Source organism: Schistocerca piceifrons, unplaced genomic scaffold, assembly GCF_021461385.2.
Source record: "Schistocerca piceifrons isolate TAMUIC-IGC-003096 unplaced genomic scaffold, iqSchPice1.1 HiC_scaffold_2512, whole genome shotgun sequence".
NCBI classification, from domain to species: Eukaryota; Metazoa; Arthropoda; class Insecta; order Orthoptera; family Acrididae; genus Schistocerca; species Schistocerca piceifrons.
The window spans coordinates 1,948,071-1,973,123 of NW_025728457.1; positions in this window are offsets into that span (position 1 = coordinate 1,948,071).

Genomic DNA, 25,053 nt, shown 5'->3' on the forward strand with positions numbered 1-25,053 from the left:
TTTGAAAATAAAACCAAGTTATTAGCATAAATTCTATACTGCATGCATTTAATGTAAACTTGCACAATGCTCCATTCTCACATGACACATTTATAGTGATAGGTTAAGGCAACGCCAAACTTATTGCTCACTAGATGAGTCACCCAAATAAATAACCCACAAGCTGACCACAATCTCTCAGAAGTTAATTCCATGTTACAAGAAATTCCCTTTTATACTTTCTTTACACAAATCTCATGTTATAGTATGTGTTATAATGTGTCATTTAGTCTTTGGCCACAGGAGTGGGCAGAGATGATCACAGTACAGTAAAAAATACGTAGCAGTCATACACTCAGCTGGTAAACAGTAAAGTTGCCCTACTTACCAGTCGTAGCTCTGAGCTTTAACAACTTACCAACAATGAAATACTACAAATTTGTGGCAGCTTTTAAATGTTTTTCTAAGCACAGAAAACCAGAACTGTCGACCAGAAATATTTCTTGATGTTTCCAGCATATGCACAGCATGAGGAGTGTATAAGTTAGAGGAGAGAAAAAGTAACAAGCTTAAGCTCTTGCCCGTTGGGTGTGCTCAGATGGCACTGAATGGTTGAGGTAGACATCACAGTATCCCTAAGTGTGGAGCGAAACTAATTTCTGCCAGTCCAGAACTGAGCCAAGTTAATTTGCAGCCAAAGATGGGACTGGAGATGCTACTTTTCCAAAGTAAATGAACATGACATCTGTTGCATATGTCGCAGAGTGGCATGTAAGAGAAACATGGGCATGAATAAAGGATCATTTGCCAACACATTCCTCAGGTGTGGGCAGTTAAGACCTTAAAACCAACAAAGACTATCTTTATGAAGTGAGCTTTCATAGAAGGGAAATCAAGCATATATGAAGCACCTTATGACGCACTTTTTAGTTCACGAGGTCTCCATTAGATCCAACTGGTTTGCTGGGTAAATGACAATTCAAAAAATAGACACTTTTACTCTTGTGTGCAGAATAGCATGTGGTTTATGAAGCATTTTAAGCGTTTCACAGTTTATGGGACACATGTCCCACTAAAGTAAGACTGTTTTGAACAATGGGACACATCTATCTGGTATTTAGTGAGTAGCTTTTTGAACCGAGAAAAATGTGATTGGCTAGCAGTTGAATCTATGGATGGCTGTGAGCAGTAAAGTAGGGCAGCATGTCTGGAAAAGTGGATCTATCTCTGGAAAATATCTGTCATCCAACAGTGAAGCAACTGTGTTTCCTTTTACATCACATTCCCTTTTGATACAATGCTACTCCTCAGTCATGCTTTAGGTTTGCACATTATTTTTATTATTGTGATGTGGCGGTCAACTAAACTTCATATACTGTAAAAATGTTGTCCTCAAATTACATGCTGAAAATTTGTGTGCAATGTTTCATGTTTTTCATTGTTATGAGTGTGCATTGGTGTTGTCAAACTGAGTGAAGTTTTGAATTTCAAATATATTGATCTCAGAAATATTATTGCACTGTTCTTCATTTCTGAACATTGCTATTGAACTGTAGTAGAATATTTTGTCTTATTACCTTTTGCTCTGACAGATCAAAAGTAAAAAACCTGTGTCTCAACCTGCTCACACCTGGGGTTAATTTGACCCATTATCTTGTCTGGTAACTGTGGATTGTTTTACTATGATGATTTTTGAAAGTACCAACATTTGAGAAGTAAATACTGCATAGTTAAATTTCTCTATTTCCCATCCTGATAAGACTTTCCAACCAAAAGTTTACTATTCAAACAAAAAATTGCAATATAGAAAAGAAGGAAATGGCAAACTATATTAATAACTATTTTCAAATGTACCACATTCACTAAACTTAAACTTCACAAAACAAAAAATAATACATGCTCCAAGGGCTGCCTGCAGCGTGAATATTCCTTCAACAAATGAACAGGAAGTAATTAGAGTGATTACAAGCTTAAAACCAAAAATGGAAGCAGGTGTTGATGAAGTACCAGTTTCAATCATAATAAGGATTGCGGTGCAGATTGCAAAACATTTAGCACATTTTGAAAATTTATCCTTTAGTGAAGGTGTGTTTCCTCAGCAATTGAAGATCTCAAAAGTGAAGCCACTATTTAAAAATGGAGACAGACATAAAATAGAAAACTACCATCCCATACGACTTCTTCCTGCTTCCTCCAAAATATTAGAGAAACTGATGAAATTGAGAGTCACTAGTTACCTAGACAATAATAAACTTTGGAATAGTAATCAACATGGTTTTCATGCAAAACGAAGCACAGAAACTGCAGTCATAGACTACACCCAAGAAATAATTAAAAATTTGGAGGAAAACAAAAGTGTAGTAGGAATCAATTTAGATCCATCTAAAGCTTTCGATATGGTCTGCCATGAAACCCTCCTTCATAAGCTGGAAGCAGTAGGTATTAGAGGAAGAGTTAAAATGTGATTTGAGTCATATCTCAAAAACAGATATCAGATTGTAGAGCTCACCACTGTAAATTCAAATACAAAAATAACGTTAGTTTCAGAAGCAAAAGAAGTTCCTTTAGGAGTACCCCAGGGCAACATCTTGGGGCCACTACTCTTTCTCATATATGTCAATGATTTACAGTTACAATATGATACAGCCAAAATTGTACTATATGCAGATGACAGTGACCGACTTTAAAAACTCGTTACAGTCAACTACTGACAAAATACTAAAAAAATGTTGAGACTTGGTTCAGTGCCAATAAACTTACACTCAATGCAAAGAAAACAAATTACATGCAGTTTCGTAAAATGATTCAGGATGAAGACATTAATCTAGAACTGGATGGCAGACTAAAAGAGAGAGTGCATTTTGCAAAAGTGTTAGGAATGCATATAGATGAAGCTATGAATTGGAAACACCATGTAAAATTTCTTACACACAGGCTTAACTCAGCCTGCTTTGTGCTGAGAGTTATTGCAAATGTTTGCACTCTAGAAGGCATCAGAATGGCATACTTTGGATACTTTCATTCGTTGCCTCATTTGGAATAGTGTTCTGGGCCAACACAAAATCTAATTTGAAAGATATTATTATTTTAGAAAAATGGGCTGCTCAAGTAATAACCCACAGTCTAACTCAAGCTCACTGCACAACTCTTTTCAAAATGTTAGGAATACTTACTCTGCCATCAGTCTATATACTTAAATGTGTACTCTTTACCAAAGCTAATCTAAGCAGTCTCCACACAAATGCAGACTGTCACAACTATAACACAAGAAACAAGAATGATCTCCGCATACAACAGGTAAGAGGAACACAGACTCAGAGGTGTGTAAGCCATATGGGCATTAAGCTCTATAATGCACTGCCTCAGTACATTAAAGGACCAGACAAATTTTAAATTGGAACTTAGAAAATTTTTAATTGATAAATATTGCAACTCAATAAATGAATATCCTGAAGACCTAAAAAATGACTTTACAAACTAAGCACCAAAAGTTTCTATCTTTGTTTCTTTCAGCTTTTATTATACTTTACCATCTATAGTACTAGTAAAGAAACTGTAAGTTTCCTGTCATTTATTATAGACAATTTCCTTTTTACATTGTATATTTTAATTTATGTGTATGACAAATCCAATTGTAGACATTTTCAATTTGTCTATTCCATATTGTTAATTTCTATGTATGACAAGTCCAATATTGTTTGTACGACGACACGGATGTGAAATAAATAAATAAATAATAAATAAATAAAAACATGGAGCTGGTTAAGTCTGAAAGACTTTGGTTCCACCTCACCAATTTCCAGAAATGAACTTTACTTTTGTTGGTGGTAGTGTCTCAATCATAAAAGATCTTTCAACTTTGTATTTTGATATCAATATAACACCTGATAATTAGGAAAGGCTTAACAAAGTCCCAAGTTTTATTATTACAGCCCAGTGCTCTTCCAAACCAAAAGGGGAGACATGAAAATAATTTCTGTGTATCATTTGGACACCACATAGCTTAAATTAAGTGTAATGGGCTCTAATATACTTCTCAACAAAGCAATCCATTGACCTGATCATAACTGGAACTGCAACAACTAGATACAGCCACATTCCACTTGACACAGTGAATGCACAGATAGCAATGCCAAAACTTATTCAGCGAGGATCTGTAATAATAATGTCATTAAATTTGTTGGTAGGAAGGAAGTTACAACTGACAAAATGTCATTAAAACAAAGTAAGCAAAACAAAATTGATGTTCTTATGCACCAATTTTTAAGATTATTTGTACTTCAGAGTGTTTTGCCAAGTTTCTGTTTTGTGCACGGTATTTCATCGACAGATCCAGCTGGCTTTCAGGTGCTTCAAGTTTTGCTGTTGTGCACTCACTGCTTGGACTCCAACCAGACTGAATTATTGTTTGGTCTCTCACTTATTTGTAGTGGAGCTATATTCCTGAACCCCACTATGCCATTTGTTATATATACACATTTTTAAGAGCTACTGCTGATTCTGTCAACTGTAAATTCAGAATATTTAAACTCTGGAGAATGTTATGGCCACTGACAATAAAAAACTGACTGCCAGTTACCAAGTATTAGATAAATTATTCATCCCACTGTCTAGTGTAATAGGTTTCCTGACGTCTTTATGTAAATATGTAAACTATGCTGTTCCAGAGACTGTTCACACCACCATACTGGTTTCATATTTTGTTTCACAATTATAATCGAGGCAGTGCTCGGTGACTGCAGCTTTGCTCTGTTTTAGTCAGATATATCACTGGTGTTCCTTACATCTCTCCTTGACTGTTCAGACAGTTTGGCCTAGATAAAATATGCAACATTCACATGGGGTATAATATACATTCAGATTTTGAAGACCTAGACCATCAACATTACAAAGGATAGTTATTACCTTATGAGGAGAACACAAAGTGCCATGCCCTGATTTCCCAGAAACTTCATTCATTTGAAGAGGGATGAAAATAAGCCGCCTTTTCATTTATGTGTATGTACTCACCAGTTATGGGTGAATGATGGTCAGAGTTTGAGAAACTTTAAGTGCCTTTTAGTGCATAAGTAGTGCAACTGAAGCACATAGGTGACACGATGACTAGCATCACAGCTTTACATTAAGAATCCTGTGTTTGAAACACCACTTATTTTTATTTTTGTTCGTCATTTATCTACCCTCACCCACAGAAGTTTACTACATAAATGTTATCCTCTGCATACTGAAATAGTGTTGGTGATGTTTGTTTAGTGAATGAATTTGAGGAAGATGAATAAATCAATGAGAAAATTGTTAGAAACTTTTCAGTGAAAATCCTGTTATGTATCTTTATTGAAAATGAATAACAAGTGAAAGTTTCTAGAAAAGAGATGATGCATTACACATGGTTTGCAGTCAGTTCATTGCCAATGTGTGGTATCTTCAATCTTAATCATGTTTCCCAAGTGAAATTCGTTTGGAGGAATGTCACTGGCAGGCCTGCCTCCTTGCAATGCTCATGGTGTTCAAAATCTGTTTCAGATTTTTCTATGATGAGTGTCATCTAAGGGAATGCTCCAAGAGCTCCTGAAAACTAGACATGAGAATAAAGCATCTCATTCATATGTCATTCTTATGTTATAAGACAAAAAATATTGTATCCCCTGCAAATACAGTACACACATTTAATTGCTTGTTACTGCCTGTTACAATATGTCTTAGTTTGTTACACAGCCATGGAGGCACATGGAGTACTCCTTTGTTCATAATGTCTGAGGAATACAATGCTGAGCGCTGAGAACGGGGTTTCCAATTAGAAGTTAACACTGGCCTGTCCTACCCTCGCAGCATCGAGGAGGCATCCCATGTGACACTGAATATCCAAGGGCCACTGAGTAGCATGTTATAAATTGTGATTACACATTCTTATCCTTCTGGTTACATGACCATCTGTGGCAAAATAAAGAAAATGCTTAAGACAAAACATACGTAGATTTTGCTTTAGAATCTTAAGCTGCCATAAACTGGGGTTCCCACTGAATATTTCAAAGTTGCCCCCTGCCCTCCACACACAGTAGGGTGGCAGACTGAGTGTGGTATCATTGGATGTTCCCTCTCATACAAACTGGAATTATAATTTTCTTGATTTGACATGTAGTTTGAGCTATTTCAATGTCATCAGTTAAAATGAACACCCTGTATAGTAAATGTGTGACACAAACCCAGTTTAATCATACAATTCATAAACCTCATGTATCCACAAAAGTGAACCACTCATGTAGCAACTCATGGACATGGGGAAAACTGAAGAAGTAAAGAAAATACATGGTTTTGGTCACAGGGTCCAAAACCGGCTGTCATAGTTGCTACTGTGTCACTATTTTGGCTGAAAATAGTGTGCTTAATGACATTTAAATTGTGTCTACAACTGTCATTTTTCAGAAACTTTAGGTATCTACAGATAGGCCAACACACATTCATTTATTCTGACTCCTCTTACACTGAGCAAAGTTTTTGGTAAACTTCATTACGTCACTTGCCATATTCTCCCCGTTAGTTGAAGGGAGTTACTGAACCCAGAAGTAGAAGGGTTAGAATGAGAAGAACAGGTGGAACTAACTTGCTATGGACCAGAGGTTTTAACACCAGAACCTACACTGAGGGAAGTGATGCAAACCATTAAGACCTTAAAAAACAATAAGGATCTGGAGAAGATCAGATCCAGGCCGAATTTCTCAAGTATTTTGGGGAAACGCAGTGGAAAACAATTCATAAAATCATACTGAATATCTGGCGAGAGGAGAGCATGCCAAAGGAGTGGAAAACTGCTATAATGTGCCCCACACATAAAAAAGGAGATAAATTAATCTGCTGGAACTATCGAGGAATCTCCCTACTAAATACTACATATAAAGTTTTCTCCAAGATTCTAACCAGCAGGCTTACTCCATATGTGGTAGAGAGAGTTGGAGACTACCAGAGTGGCTTTAGAAGAAATAGGTCAACAACTGACCAGATATTCACATTGTACATACTACTTGAGAAACATTATGAACATCAAATTAACAAACACCAGCTTTATATCAACTATAAACAACCTTATGATAGCATCTCAAGAGTGGCATTGAAGAATGTACTGGAAGAGACTGGAATACCTAAGAAGCTCATTAAACTTTCTGTGATGACCCTCAGTGAAACCAACTGTAAAGTAAAAACACAGGGCGAAATCTCCAGAGGAGTGGAAGTGAAGAAGAGACTTAGACAGGTTAACAATATCTCCTGATTGCTATTCAACCTTTGCCTAGAAAAAGTCATAAGCCAGCTAGAGTTAAATAAAGGAGGAACCTTCTTAAATCATTCACTACAGTACCTAGCCTATGCTGACAATGTGGCATTACTCACACAAAACACTGATGTGCTAGGCGAAGCCTATCAACAACTGGAGAAAGGTGCAAGGGAACTTGGCCTGACAGTCAACATCGAAAAGACCAAGTATATGGCAATGACCAACCAACAAAACCTACCAAATCTCAGGATCGCTGACAGGGAGTTTGAAAGGGTGAGAGACTTCAAGTACCTTGGGTCGACTATCGCTGAGACAAATGACATTGGCAGTGAGGTGAAAGCCAGAATAGCAGCAGTTAACAGATGCTACTTTACCACATTACCCATGCTTAGGAGTTTGCTTTTATAATGAAAATCCAAAATCCTCATTTACAAAACAATTATAAGACCAGTTGTTATGTACTGTGCCGAAATGTGGACCATGACTGTAAACAAGGAATGGACCCTTAGCATATGGGAGAGAAACATGCTATGTAAAATATATGGCCCAGTATATGAGCAAGAAGGTTGGTGCATCTGTATGAATGCAGAGCTACAACAGCTTTTTGAAGAACCTGACATTGTTACTGCCATTAAAATAAGAAGACTGCGATGGGCAGGGCATGTGGCCAGAATGGAAGAAGACAGAGCATGTAAGAGGATTTTTGATGGCAAGGCTGGAGGCAGGTGGTGGAGGGGATGCCCCAGAAAGAGATGGGTGGACGGAGTTGAAGAAGACATGAAAAAGCTGGGAATCAGAGGATAGAGACGGAAAACCATGGATCGGATAGAATGGCAGGATATTGTGACGCAGGCCAAGGCCCTTCAAGGGCTGTAGAGCTGAGGAGTAAGTAAGTAAGTTGAAGGAAGGGAATTACACTAGATGTCTTGTTTCCAAAAATTTCTTTCTCCTCTTTGGCATGCCAAAGACGGACAAGTTATTTTTTGCTTCTTATCCTCAGTCTCCTTCTCTTCTTTCTCAGGCATTCTTGCTTTTGACTGTATTGCCTGTTCAATAGTTCAGCCTAGCAGAAGTCGAAGTGACAAGTACACGTAACAGCCAAACTTCCAGCACCTGAAGAAGATGACTATGCCATCAAAATATTGTGCACAAAACTGGAAGTTAGAATTCTGCCGCCAGGCTGGCCGAGCGGTTCTAGGCGCTACAGTCTGGAACTGTGTGACCGCTACGGTCGTAGGTTCGAATCATGCCTCGGGCATGGATGTGTGTGATGTCCTTAGGTTAGTTAGGTTTAAGTAGTTCTAACTTCTAGGGAACTGATGACCTCAGAAGTTAAGTCCCATAGTGCTCAGAGCAATTTAGAATTCTGCCAAAAATAAGGGTGTACATGATTAATCCCACTGAGGAAATGAGATTACAAAACTTCCTGGCAGATTAAACTTGTGTGCCCGACCGAGGCTCGAACTCGGGACCTTTGCCTTTCGCGGGCAAGTGCTCTACCATCTGAGCTACCGAAGCACGACTCACGCCCGGACCTCACAGCTTTACTTCTGCCAGTATCTCGTCTCCTACCTTCCAAACTTTACAGAAGCTCTCCTACAAAACTTGCAGAATTAGCACACCTGAGAGAAAGGATATTGCGGAGACATGGCTTAGCCACAGCCTGGGGGATGTTTCCAGACTGAGATTTTCACTCTGCAGTGGAGTGTGTGCTGATATGAAACTTCCTGGCAGATTAAAACTGTGTGCCCGACCGAGACTCGAACTCGGGACCTTGCAGAACTAGCACTCCTGAAAGAAAGGATATTGCGGAGGCATGGCTTCGCAGGAGAGCTTCTGTAAAGTTTGGAAGGTAGGAGACGAGATACTGGCAGAAGTAAAGCTGTGAGGTCCAGGCATGAGTCGGGCTTCTGTAGCTCAGATGGTAGAGCACTTGCCCACGAAAGGCAAAGGTCCCGAGTTTGAGTCTCGGTCGGGCACACAGTTTTAATCTGCCAGGAAGTTTCATATCAGCCCACACTCCACTGCAGAGTGAAAATCTCACTCTGGAATGAGATTACAGTTTCTACACTGTTAGAAAGAATACAAATCAATAACACTACAGTTCTTCATAAATACCTACTGGCTAGTGAGGATACAGCAAAATTATTTATATGGGATTTGATCTTTGAATATGCCAGGATAAATGAGTTGTGCAAACAAGACGACAGTTTCAAGAATAGGATCCACCAACATTTATGAGAAAATAATCATAATTTAAGGATCCATGATGTGGAAAAATGACAAACTTATTCATCAATTTTAGTTACACCGCAGTCATTGCTGAACCAGAATATGTGAGTGTCTATTCTTTGACCTCTGCTTTTCAAGTTGGTCAGCCTGGTGCTAAGTGAGTGTAGGTAACAGCAGAGCATCATTACAGCACTGTTTTCATTTTAATCTTCATGATCTGAAATAGGGTAGCACTCATCTAACAAGACTTTCTGCAAATATGACTTTTCGACATCGGACTCTTTGCTGACAAGTGAAGGAGCTGCAATCTATTTTGTAACTAGGAAGCATACAAATTTTATTGCTTTTTCTTTCACTCACACCAATTTAAACTGTCCTCAGGTTCCTGCCTAACCCCACACTCTGAAACTGCCAAATATTTACTTCATTATCTGTTCTCAAACCTGATGGAAACATAAATAGCATTTAATATTGCAGAACATACTTTATTACTCTCCTAATGAACTCCCAGAATGTTTTAACAATAAGAAAATGTATTTTTATGTATAAGGAAAAGAACATACAACTTCACAAACTACAACATCATCCAATATGTTAGCACCTCATCTTGTGATATTAGTGTCCTGTGTCGTCATATCACCTTTTGAAGGCTTAAATTAAAGCATTGTGAATGAAATTTAGCAATAATCTTTACATGTATGAAATTTTCAGTGCACTGTTACCTTGAAAAAGGGCACTGCAAATATTAATACACATATGTTCCATGCTCAGCCATCAAAAAGTCATATGATGTTTAGTTATAATTATTATTACAATAAACTGTACCAAGAATGGAGTGTTTTTATAAATCACACACATGCATGAGCTCTTGTGAGAGGCTCTCATGCTAATTAAAGTTTATAGCAGTTTCTGCTGCTGTTAACAGAGGATCTTTTCATTCTCTCTGTCCCGAGGCTCCCAGTTGCCACATATTGGAAAATTAGTGTAACTGCCAATGAATATAGACAAAACCACCCCCCTACCAATGTCAACAGCAGATGTTATAAAATATATCTATAGATACTTAGCTAACAAAAACTTGCTTGATAAAGGTGTGGGGGAGAACCCCAATTCACAACAGTAAATACTGGTATCACGGCTGCAGTGATGTGTTTCAACGATGGGTTAGACAGCAACCTGAAAGTTTTCAGAAGTACGGACATAGAACCTGGTGTGAACATCACAAATGCATACGTCAGCTGACCAGCTGAAGGTGCAGGAAGCTGAGGAAAATGCCCTCCAAATGACAAGACCAGGATTTTAAATAATAGTTCCAAATTTATGCTGGAGGATACAGAAGTCTACAACAATGAAAGCTATTGACCTGATGAGTTTTAACTTTTCATGTAGGCTGAACACATTTTATCAAAAATTTTAAATGCATTTTCCTCAAAAGTATTGCATTTTTAGCTTTAAATACAATTTTCTTTGGAACTACTATGTCTATGTCAATGAAACTTGGCCCAGTCACGGCAAGATCAAATGTTGCACTGGCATCCACTACATGGCACACTTACTAAGCTCAATCTTCTTCACTTTGGAAGCACCATCAAATTTGTTGACTAAATACAATGTGCACTGGCCATAATAGTCCAGAATAGGTCATGTCACAGAGCAGTTACCGATGTCGTGGATCCAGAGAGCCTGTTGAAAATGTGGTGGACAATACCTGCAGATGTTCACACTCTACTACAATGTGTTTCTACATGTACAACTTCTGCTTCCTGACACTAAATATTCCTTGGGGGGCAGAACTCTGACTGATACAAAAGTTTCACTCTATGCTGCCTTACAGCATTATCCTCCGAGACAATTCAACTGAGATCAGAAGGATTTATTCCACAAAACTATGCATATTTGATAACATCTTTCAGAAAATCTTCAGGGAAACTAGAGATTATTACATTTATTGTGTTTTTTTTAATTTCTTAGTTTGTATTTAACAGTGATCACAACTGTACAATGAATCATGAACTTCACAACCAGAGCACCCAAAGTCTCAATAATTTCCATGTGAATTTTGCATCCCTATTTGGGGTTCATAATGGAAATTTTTATACTCATGCAGATGTCACATGCTGCTAATAGAAACTGTCAGAGCAAGGTGGGACCTTCATATCGGTTTTATAGCATGTGGAATGCCTATTTAATTTTTCCTTTTCTGATTTTGGCAACAATGCATACACAATATTTACAGGAAATTTCTTGTTTTAATCAGTTCAATGCACTGGCACAATGCCATTTCAGTAGATAATCGTACTTGTGCTTAAATAGTTATAAAACACTAAAATTTTTATCTAGCATTACATTAACACCATCAGTACATGCTCCAGTTGTCATTCAAATAGCTTGAAGAAAAACCATACTAAGAAATTTTAAAAGTTCAGATCTATTGTTTCTGCATATCTTTTCTGAAGTTCACATAGTGGAATCCTACGATATTATGAACAGATCTTCTTCCACAGATTCTGCAATTCAGTGTCTGCACAGTAAACTGCTGAGCCATCAGTGCTTTGCCCATGTGGATACTATTTTGAATTAACAAATCTACAATATTTTGGAATACCAAATTTGGTTACGATTTAGCTACAAAATTTGCTGTGTGAAACATTTTTAATACTTTTGAAAAATGTCTTTCTGCTGTTCAGCTACAAGGTTCTTCACAATATTATTTTTTCTTTGTCTGCATACAGTTAAATGGACTTTGGAATTCCTACAATTATGAATCTTAATCAGTGATGTTAAATTAGCTTGTTCACTTCCACAGATTGAACCAACCTAAGTAACTACTCTTTAGACATGGACACTCCGTGTGATTTACTCATTCTTTCATTCTGATCATATACGGTGCAAGTGTGGTGTTACTAGTTAATAGAAACTGTCAGAGCAAGGTGGGACCTTCATATTGGTTTTATAGCATGTGGAATGCCTATTTAATTTTTCCTTTTCTGATTTTGGCAACAATGGATACACAATATTTACAGGAAATTTCTTGTTTTAATCAGTTCAATGCAAGTGTGCTGTTACTAGTTTCATTCTTTGAACTGTCCACTCAGTTTTCTGCAGTTGAGACTCAAACTCACTGAAATAATATGCTATACTGTTTCATACTGAAAAGTGACACCTTCCAATTACTAGGACATTTTATACACCTATTTAAAAATGTTGGGACTGAAAACAGGGAAGTTACACATAGAGCCATAGAGGTAAACAGAACTGTTTTCTTCAGTGACTATCTCCTTACTGGCAAGAAAATTAAAACAATACTCATCCCATCCTGCCATTACAGATGACTGAAGCTATTAATCAGACCATAAATAAACAAATGACAGACACAATGGCTGAAAATAAATAGCTCAACTGCTTACTGCAAAATATTGTAGTAGGGGATTAATATGTGACATTTAATGTCCTGTAATTTCAGATGCAGTATCAGCGTAAGGATGCAGGAAATGTTGTTATATTACGAGGTGAGTCAAATGAAAACCCTAAATACTTTTTATTGTGCAGAAGTGGTAAAAGCTGTATCACTTTTCAACATAATCTCCCTCATGCTCAATGCAAGTCCTCAAGTACTTACAAAGTGCATAAATTCCTTTAGAAAAGAAATCTTTTGGTAGTCTGTGCAACCACTCATGCACCGCGTGGTGTACCCTCTTCATCAGAACGGAACCTCTTTCCTCCCATTCCGTCTTTGAGTGGTTCAAACATATGGAAATCACTTGGGGCAAGGTCTGGTTAGTATGGTGGAAGAGAAAGACACTCAGAATGCAAGTCTGTGATTATTGCAACTGTTGTACGAGCAGTCATGGGCCTTGCATTGTCATGTTGCAAAAGGACACCTGCTGACAGCAGTCCACTTCGCTTTGATTTGATTTCAGGCCACAGATGATTTTTTAGGAGATTTGTGTATGATTCACTGGTGACAGTGGTCCCTCTAGGCATGTAATGGTCCAAAATGATGTGTTTTACATCCCAAAAGAGAGTCAGCATAACCTTCCCTGCTGATCATTCTGTTCGAAACTTCTTTGGTTTTGGTGATGAAAAATGGTGCCATTCCTTGCTAACTCTCTTCATTTCTGGTTGATTGAAGTGAACCCAAGTTTCATCCCCAGTAACGATTCTTGCAAGGAAGCCATCTCCTTCTATTTCAAAGTGCCAAAGAAGTTCTTCACAAGCATCAACACATCGCTTTCTCATTTCAGGAGTCAGCTGCCGTGGCACCCATCTTGCAGACACTATGTGAAACTGGAGCACATCATGCACAATGTAGTGTGCTGACCCATGATTGATCTGTAAACATGCTGCAATGTCATTTAGTGTCACTCAGTGGTTTTCCTTCACTATGGTTTCAACTGCTGCAATGTTCTGTGGAGTCACAACTCATTATGCCTGACCTGGACGAAGAGCATCTTCCACTGAAGTCACACCATTTTCCAACTTCCTACTCCATTCATAGACTTTCTGCTGTCACAAACATGCATCACTATACTGAACCTTCATTCGTCAATGAATTTCAAAAGGTTTCACACCTTCACTCTTCAAAAACCAAATAACAGAACACTGTTCTTTCCTGGTAGAAGCCGCAAGTGGGGCAGCCATCTTTATACTGATACTGCAACGATATGTGTGCATCTGGACTATGCTACCACCTACAGGCCATTCTGCATGCTGTTTGTAGCATGCTTACCAACTTACAGGATAACAGCGTGAATTTTCCATTTGTTATTACAAATTTAAGGTTTTCATTTGACTCGCCTTCCAACTAACATCTTCTTATATCTTCGGTTTCAGATAAGAGTGAAGTTGGATTACAGCATTAAAGAATGTAACATCAGTGTGAGAAGGCACTAAGAAGGGAGTTGTCATGCATTTTCACGGATCATGTTACACGATGAGTATCAAAAGTGGTAATGTGCACAAGTTCGGTACATACCCGACCCCATGCACCTTGTGTTCATAATTTTTTGTTTGTCTGGGCCATTTACCAATGCTAAATGACTGAACGGTTAATATTCTTAGAGTCAGAACCCAGCATTCACAATAATTAGACAATGAAACTAATTACTGTATTCACAAATGTTCTCTGTAGGAAATAACAATGGGATGGTGTACCCAGGGGCAAAAGTGGGAGACAACATCCATCTAAACTACCTCCTCTGATATGGTTCTGCTGATCTAATTCTGAAGGATTAATAAAACATACTGGCTCTTGTGCAGTATTCATTCCATTCATTTGCTTGAACACTATTGCATAAATCCCATCACAAAGCAGAGCCTTTTATTTTCCCTGTCTCTTGTTTGGTACGAAAAGGTTTTGAGTTTAAGGTAAGATGTGGTCGAGATTGTTGGGAAAAAAGTAAAAGATATTTAATACACTGTTGGCATTGCACATATTCTGTACACTCATAAATGTGGTTTACAAATTTGCTGATGGTAATTAAGGTTGCCATGCAGGCACAAATTTTAGTAAAAATGGGTGCAGTTTTGTTTGTAATGGTTTAATTACATTAGCAAAACTTGTGGCTAGCTTGAAGATAATCACAAGTAGCATGAAACTGTTACTGTTATTGACCATTAAGTTAGTTGTTGCAAAGATATGATACAACCACCAACATAGCACATGGATTTGCACTTAAAATACATAATTTCATTTATAGCAATCTGGCTTCATTTGAGGTTAAGCATTTCCTTGACAGAAATAAATTCAATTGTAAACTCAAAGATATCGCATGGCAAACCTAAAACTTGTTACCAACTGCAGTTAAATCTATCCATGCAGTTCCACAAAAATTCTGATAAAATGAACATTGCAAATACTAATGTTTGAAAAGTATTGATATTCTAAGCATTTATCATGTTAACTTAAAGGTGAAGCCCAATATTTAATATCTAAATAAATATTGTGTAATGGCTGCTTAAGCACCATTACAACAGAAGAAAGCCAGATGGACCATCTTCTACACACCTCACTTTAAATTATTTTTTACTTAAATATTTCCACAGGGAGGGAGAGGTTTTGAAAAGGAAGAGGAGAAATTCAGTTTTGGACATATATAACAAAAGAAAATATGTACATCAATACCTAATGTGTCAGAATAGCTAATCGACTTAATTCTTAAACAGCAGAGACAAAAGTAGTGTCAGTCTTTGTACCAAGCCCTTTTTTAATCTTATGTCCATAATTATAAAGAATGTCTTTATATTGCATAGTTACTCTTTGATAGTAAAATACATCCTATTAACATTTTTAACATGAATATAATTGAGTTGCAGGTTTCATAGTTATTGTTGTATTAGCTATGATTTTTATCCACAGAAATACAGTAGGCAAAGGCCACCAGTCCGCACAGTTTATTTAAATGCTCTAAACACAAACTGATGATTCTAAGGATAACTTTAAAAATTAACAGTGGACTTCAGCATAACAACTTGGCTGAGACTTTTAGAAAATGTTTGAATGCATTTATGACACTACACAGAACACTATCATCTATCTAAATACTAGAAAAGTCAAAATTAGTCTGTGTTGAACATTACAGGTAAGAGGAATTTTCATGCCTAAGTGTTATGGAAAATGATAGAAAGAGAGCCTAGTGAGATGATTTCTGAAAATTCATGGATACTGCAGAATGTTTCTGCTTCATGTTGGAATATTGATAACTTTTCACATTTCGTAGTTCTTGTGGTTCATTTTGAAAAGTTCCGATTCAATTTATTATCATCCATTTTATCATATACATGATATAGGAATTGTCATATAGAAAGGAAGAGCGAGAGAGAGAGAGAGAGAGAGAGAGAGAGAGAGAGAGAGAGAGAGAGAGAGGGAGAGAGAGAGAGAGAGAGAGAGAGAGAGAGAGAGAGCATGAGTTATATTTTTAACAATTACGGGAAATAACATTTTCTTAGGTACACTTTACATATTGTGTCTTCTTTTTACGTGCAAGATGAGAAAAAAATACAAGGTTTATACAAAAAATCCATAAAGGGAAATAACATTTTCTTAGTTACACTTTAATATTTTCTTCATTACACTTCACATATTTTGTCTTCTTTTTACATGAAAGTTGGAAAAAACTAAGGTTTATGCAGAAAAATCAAAATATGGGCACTATCTGTTTAGATAGCAAAGAAATTCTTCAACATTATAGAAAATTTGACCTAATATTAGCCCCTTTAATTCTTTTTTAAATATATGTATGCTTTTTATTTCTTTTGGTAAGTCATTAAACATTATTGTGGGTAGATACATCTCTCTGAAAACTGCATGTTTACAATTTCATTGTGGGGCATAGATTGTGCATAAGTTCATTGCTTGGTCCTGACTCATAGATTTGTGTATTGACAACTGTGTGATGCTTTGTGCATGATTCCTGTTTATAGATGCATGAATTGCAAAAACTATAAATATGTAAAATACTTGTCTACTACAATTTAGCTATTAAACAGAAGATAGCAACAAAGATATATTAGGTAAAGAAGTTTAATACTGAATTGTACAACTAAGAAATGGCATCATTACAGGAACTATTTTACAGGATAATACTGTACATGATTCTCAAAATACACCAAAAGGTTTAGAGATAGTATGCTTTAAACTTGAATAATTAAATAGAAATATACATTTAACAAACAGAAAAATGAGGCCTCTAAAACTATATAATGAATTGTGGAAATCATTGCATTTTGCTATTTGAACATTCTAGATAAAAATTATGACTATATGGTTTTTGGGAGAAATGATAACTGACCATAGGAAAATGATAGCTTCTCAATGCTCTATAAGAATCTAAAAACAAATGTGGAAAATATTTCATTGTTTGCATGTATAGTCAATCAAAAATAATTTGTATTCAAATGTAGCATTATCAGTAGTTTGAAAACATCAGTGTGAATATATTTTAACAGATGTTCAAATGAGATGAAAAAAAAAGAAGTATGAGGGAAGAGTTCAACAGATTGCAGAAAACGCTATCAAGCCCCAAGTTTGTGTGTAACAGTGTACTGATTTCTGGAATTTTTTGGTGATTAGTATTTTCTCAGTACCTCTGAAAGGATATTCATGTACATTCCATCATATAGGGCAATTATGAGGACAGTAGAAGCCATTGAACAATTTAAGGAAAGGCAGGTGCTTGAATGAAGGAAGCAGAGAAAGCTGTTTTAGAAGGGCATTTTAAAAATATTTCACTGGTTCCTAGAAGATAATCAAGCAAGACGGCTTCCCAGATTAATAGGAAACTTCTGTCAGAGCATTAGTGACAATGAAGCAAAGGCTAATTTCAAATGAAAAAATTCAAATCCTTCATGGAAGATATCAATATTTTGTACATTAAGAAATGGCTCTGTGATATTGCAATCCCACTGCTAGAAGTGCAAGAAAATTAGGAATGTTTGAAAATTTTCAAATGTTACCAAAGATTTTAGACATTCTGCACACCACGGAGGGAACATTCCTGAAAACCTAAAACCAGTTTGTTTGTGGTGGTGTACTCCCTGTAGTACATCAGAGAAAGTGCCTTCCATACAGTTTTAACAACACTGCCTAATTCACTTTTTTGCAATCTACTTTGATGTTTATTTCAGTTGTGGGACCTCTGTTACATATAGGGAACCACAAAAATTACATCAAAGTAGGGATGAAAACAGGCATGCTGAGGATAACCAATGCTAAAAGGCTAATCTACATGTGCAGCAGTGAGTGATACTTCACATCACGGGATCTTTTGGCGAGTCTTATTTTTGTTAGGAACACAGCATTGCAGGCAAGGTACCGAATTAACATTAGTAAGTGGTGCAGGTCTGAGCACAGCAGGAAATATACATTCTGCCAGCTTTCTGTGTATGGAGGGTCCAAGTTACCAGGTATTAGCAAACTTGTGCTCACTGAATGTTAGCCTTTGGGAAATCTTAAAACAGACGAACCACAGTCCCAGAGTCTGATACTACTGGTTCTTTACCGTAGTCATCCACCTGTTGTCACATGGAAAGTGCACTCAAACCTTCCCAGCTGCTGTAACACACCCGGCTTACACGTAATCAATTTAAGCATATCTTAAGTCCCTGTCCCCTCCTGACATTTCACAAATAGGCCAATAAATAGCTCTTTCACTGCAATACCCACACTGACGTCTAGGAGAAGCATTTTTGGCTTTACTGCAATGTGGGTTATTTCACTGTTTCAGCTATAAAGCCAACACATTTACACAGAGCCAATACAGTTATGTTCTTTAAGAGTTACTAGTGACATGTGTGTGGGTGCTCAAGCAGCTACAGAAAGGGCAGATGGAGATAAATGCCTGTAGATACTACTTTAGCAGGACCACATGAAAGTACCTCTACTTAATTTGGATAAGCCTGGTTTAGTTTCAGGCAGTGTCAAGCAGATGATGTGGTTGACATGGGAAAGGAAACATATGCTACCATTGCTCAACCAACTGAGCAGTTACCAAAGAAATCTATTCACAATATGTCAGCTGAAACAGTAATGAGGTCAAAAATGCAAATGACAAAATATTTGAAAAATGTAAGCATAATGAAATGTGTTTTAATTACCTGAGAGCAGCAAGTTGCATAACGTACAAATTCCATGCATTGCTACATAGTGAATATTTTCTGACAAATGTGTGACCTACTGCAGTTCACATAGGAGGAATGTTGTTTTCTGGCCTAAGGACAACCTTCAGGATGTGCAAGAGTCAGAAAAGAACTCACATCACATGATATGGACCAAGATGTCAACATACTTTGACTTTTGAAGTCTACATAAGGGAAATTTTTATTCAGATATGCTATAAACTTTGTTGACTCCTTAAGCCAATGACACGGGAGCCATGACCCACAATTACAACAGCACACCTAACAATTCAGGTACAAGAGTTTCTGCATGCAGCAATTTTGAGACCAATAGATTGACTCTTCAGCTGCATTAAAATGGGCACTTTAAGCCCAGCCCTTGCCACATCAAACATCTCATTATGGGGAACAATTAAGTTCTATCTAGTCCAACATCAGTGCAAGACTAAGATTCACATTAAAGTGTACAACTTTCAGAGTAACAGATTTTCTCCAACCTCATCAAGCATGACAAGGAGATGCACAGGTATCTAAAGCACAGTTGTGGCCATACAGATCCACTGGATGTACAGCATTTTTATCTAACCATTGCAGTATACAGTATACTGTCGACTTAGTGGTACAGAGGTTTATGACACCAACTAAGTATCCAGTGCTTGATCAGTCCACACTGCAACTGCTAGTGCAATCAAATTAACCTACAAAATGAAAATTAAAACTTCTGCAGCCATCTCCTTTGCATATTAATTATGAAACTAGCTCTCATGTTCCATTACATGATATTCAGGCCCCTTGACCAATGTAAACTGGGAGGAGTCCAATCCTGTGTGCAGTCACAACAGGAGCCAATATTAAATAATCCACGTCTGTCGGTCTCTGGTTTACGTGACGAGCCCTTCATCCATCAAGGGACAACTCTTAGGACAACATTCAAACCTGAATGTCAGTTGTTGGTTGATGAACAAGGGGTAGTGCTGTGTAAGCCAGAGACCTGTGGACACCAGTTATTTAATTGCGTTTCCTCTTAGGATTGTACACAAGACTAGATTCTTGTCAATTTACACTGGTCAAGGGGCTTAAACATGGGTATTATGGAACATCAGAGCCGGTTGCATAAATAAAAACCTGCAGTCATCTCTTGCATTTAATTTTCATTTTATATTGTACACCTGAAATCCTTTTAGACATCTATTACATATATGAGCATACAAAAAAATTACTTACATCCAGTTGAAGCATCCTTCAACTTTCAGGTTAGCAGCAATGTGGCACTCAAAATACCAGATTGCTTTATCACAAATTTTTATAGCAATAGTGAATTGTTTATGTATTGTGGAGAACTGAGCACTTTCCACAAAGTGTAGATGTCTCTCACAATTACAGTGAGAGTATGAACATTTTAATTAGCTATTTCAGGTACCAGGTGTAAACTTTCTTTTGGGACACAGAATGGTGTTAACACACACACTGCTTTTCCTGTACCTTACAACTGGGCCTGTCTCCTAAGTGACTGCTCTTAAATACATGAGAAACATTCTACAATATTGTTGAATTGTGTGGGAGCCATACTAAACACCACTAGCAGGACATTAACGTAGCACAAAGTAGGGCAGCATGAACAGTTACAGATTTACTTTTATCATCCAAGAGCATTCAAAAGATGCTGAAAAACTGGCAGGATCTTGAGATACCAGCTATCCCACAAAACACTGCTTTAGAAATTTCAAGAGTAAGGAATGACAAATTTAAGAAAATATTACAGTCATATACATATTTCACCAATGATGACCATGAGAACTGGATTATTTATTACAATATGTACAGAAGTGCTTAAGTAAGCATCCATCCCAACACTGGATCAGAATACTATAGGAATAGCCAGAGTTACACAATGGGACATACTTTCTACCCTGCATTTATTAACAGAAATTTGGAGACCACGGATGTAAATGTGAATGAAGTTCAGTCACAGGAAACACCTACAAATTATTAAAACCTTTTAGCCTCACTGCAGAATATTTACAGTGAAGATATGCTCACCTTTACACCTGTAGAATAAGGAGAAGAAAGCAGTCTTGGCTGTGATGAAATTACTGTTAGTTTATTCATCAATGAATCACATCTTGCATAATTCAAGGCCTCTTCAGATTGGCTGATGTTGATAAGCAAGTTGACAGTATCTGTGATAAAACACCTACAAAAATAAATTTCATCATGGGGATATTTGATTGATATCCACAACTAAACACATATCAGCAAATCTGAAGGTGTCTTGAATTAGCCAAAACACACATCACTGATGAATAAATAACCAGTAATATCGACATTGCATCCAAGAATATTCTCATTCTACATACTGGTTGCTGCATTGGAATGCCATAAATAGTGGAAAACCTTTTGCACCTGTAGAATAGTTTTGTCACTAATTTATGCAAGCCAAATTAACAGTTTAGCTATTATTACCATTATTTACCATCTGAGATAAAACTTCCTACAATGTTCTTCCCCATATCTGTCATGAAGACTCTGTCCAGGCTTCTGTCACACCAGAGCGACGCAAAGGGCCCTGACACTTCCTCCAGCACATGGACGTGCTGTCCAGAACTGCCCATCAGGATCTCGACCATGTCCACATGTCAAGATGAACCGAATGCCATGAACATGTCCCTGCAGCAAAACACCGGCAAGTTCATGTTACTCAAGTCAATTTCTTATTTTTACAGTATGTGCAGCATTCTCAACAAAGCTAGTGGACTATACAGCACATTTAAAAAGTACAAATCATTTAAGGCAGTCTGCTTGAATCTTTTCAAACATTGCCTGCCAAATCATTTGGCTTCTACAGTATTTTGAAATACACCATAAGAGACTGCTGAATAATACAATACAATAACAAGTAGTCAGTAATGATGTTGCTAATATCTTATTGGATTGTGCTGATTTAGTACAAACAAAAATGCTGGAAAAGGAAACACTGAACCAACCAATACCCTGTCCTCTTTATCAACTTCATAATGGTAGACATTAACTTCTCCTCAAATTTCAGTACACATAAAGTAGGCAGTATGATAATTTTAATTAAGCTCATGACCTAAAAATTTTCTTCATGAAGTTCTAACCAAATTGTCACCTATAAATATGAAGGACACCTTGGCCCAAGCTACAGATTTGTCTCCAACTCCTCCAATTCACAAAATACAGGGGGAAAACTATTATCAGGTATCTATCCAGTTTCCACTTATGGGGATGAAACCACATAACCCAAATCAGGTAATGGGTTAAAGCTGAAGTTTAGTATTATGTTCAATCTACACAAGTAACACACACCAAACAGTGGTGGAAATGGAAGAGGAGCAGTATGGGGCGCTAAAATTCTGAGTTTGTTTAAACCGTACAGCCGTCAACACGTACACAAAGCTGCAGTAAGCTTACAGTCAAGATGCATAACTTTCTGCAACAATTTTTAAGTAGGTCAAGGACTTGAAGAAGGCCAACTTGTCTGTGTTAAACAAGGGGGGCTTTGTGTTTTGGCTTGTGCTGTGACTGAAATCAACAAACTTTAAGGATCAGTAGGTAACATTACGTAACTTCAAACCAGTATTGAAAATTTCATATGGCATTGTCTTTACAGTTATGCAAGATCATATATATTCCTATGACCTACACTTGTACCTGTTGGATGTCATGTCTACCAAACAAAATGCTGTGGCAGTAGAGACAGGCCACGAGGTGCTGTATCTCTTTGCTGATGGAGGAGATGTGTGTCTGGAACCTAACATTGCCATTGACTAGTCATGATTTGGATGCATCTTTAATGGAAATGAGCCAGCACAGTGAGAAAATTGCTCAGTTTTCCAAAAGCAAAGGATAGCTGAATGTTGTTCCATCTGCAGGGAAGTCCTGGAATGATCTACCAGCGTGCAGTTCCCTCACACCACTGTTACAGCAGCATATTCCCCATCAGTATTGGCTGAACTGATGGAGAACACTGCAAGGAAAGCTCTGAAGTTTCTCAGACTGGATGACAACTTCATGACAATGTGTGGCCTGATGTCACAAATCAAGTCTTGCAGTTTCTGGTGCTGCATCCACATTATAGCCCCAATCTTCCACCCTGTGATTTTCTTTTTAATTCCTATTGCTGAAGGCAAAACTTTGGGGCTTTTGATTTGCGAACATGAAGCAGTGCTCAAGAAGTGTGCAGTGCTCAAAAAGTGAGGATCCTCAAGGACCTGACAAAAAAATGGCCTGCACTGTGTGTTTGGAGATGCTATAAAAGTGCATTTTATATGGAGGGGCGTACTTTGAAAAAGCTGCTAATGCTGAATTGGAGTAATAAACGTGTGTGAACAAAATTAGTCTCCATCTGTTAATCAGCCCTCATAATTCATCCGATGTGGAGTGATTCACAAGACAAACCAATATAGTCGATACCAGCTGACATGCCACATGAACACAGACATTTCTGAAGTGAGGACATTCATGAATGAGGAGTACTAAGTGTTTTGGTCTCCAGCAGTGTGCTGCTGACCTAAGTTCATAATTTTGTGTCAGATCAGGACTGTACACAGAATTTTACACATATTACTTTAATCAAACAGAAGTTATCAAATTATACTTTAATCAAACAGAAGTTATCAAATTATTTCAACACTAACAGTCAGATGAGAGCACAACATCTCTACACCTTCAGCTGAGTGTTGGGTTTTGTTTTCGTTTATTGTACACAAGCAAACAATAGCATTGTTATTTTAGTGTGTGCTACACACCAAGTGCCTTTTATTCAGCACAGTAAGGGGGCAAACTGGCATAGTAAAGCCACAGTCAGAGTTTTTTAAGAACTGCACAAACCTCACAGCTAAGAATACAACCAACAAAAAATCCATCACACACTCCAGTGGTCAGCTGCAGAACAAACCGAGCCTCTGAGGCTTTAAATTGACAGTGTCATTGCAAAGCATATAAATTCAAATGGATATCAATAGCAGACTAGAAAGTTAGGCCATTATAGCACTTATGACTGAGGGCACTAACATTGTTACAGGAAGCACATAAAATTCATTAACAACTTTAATGCTGTGAGCATCCTTTCCCAAAAAGAAATGTCCTGGCAATAATACAAATCCTTTTCATTCATACTTCTGTCATAACTAGTAACCAAAAGAATGCCAATCATTAATAGTGTAGCATTATTTAGGGGAAAACTTTATAATGGTGAGTCAGCAGCATCTAAGATACAAGGTACAAGGAGAGGACACTTTATGAACTATGATGTCTAAACTGGAAAATTCACACCAGGCTGAATTAATGTCAACTTTGAGGAACATTTGGGATCTCTAGATTGGTAGCTTCTATAGCAGCCTGTAGTAATACACTGCCGTCATTAAAACCACTCCCTGAAACCATTCTAAATTTATGAACTTGTATAAAATTGAAAACGTCACAAAACGCATCTGCATCTCTGAGAACATATGCCTGTATGCTCTATAAACAGGAGGAAATGAAAGTGTTCTGGTTCTTTGATGGTAGATCCTGTTAAAGTCAGAATTCAAAGGGGCAAAGTAGTATTCAACCAGCTGCCCAAGTCAATGACAAGATCTTGTTACTGCCAGATAACAAAATAGAAATTCACTCAAGGTAAGCAGAAAGTTATGAACTTCTGACCAGAAACTGCCTTCAAGGAGACAAAATCAGAACTGCCCATAGCCATGTATACAAATACATACTATCCAAGTGAATGTTTTGTACTGGCTAACAATTTATGTGTTTAGTCACGTTCATGTTTACAAACAGACAAAGTAAACTGCCTTGTGGACAGCTCTTTACACTGAGCCTGGATTGTAATTACAGCTGATACAACCTCTGATCTGGGATGAAGTCTACACTCAGTGATGAGTCAGCCTCCGTGCTTCTCAATAGCACAACCACCATCTTTGTGTTCCTGATAATTGTGAGCTCAG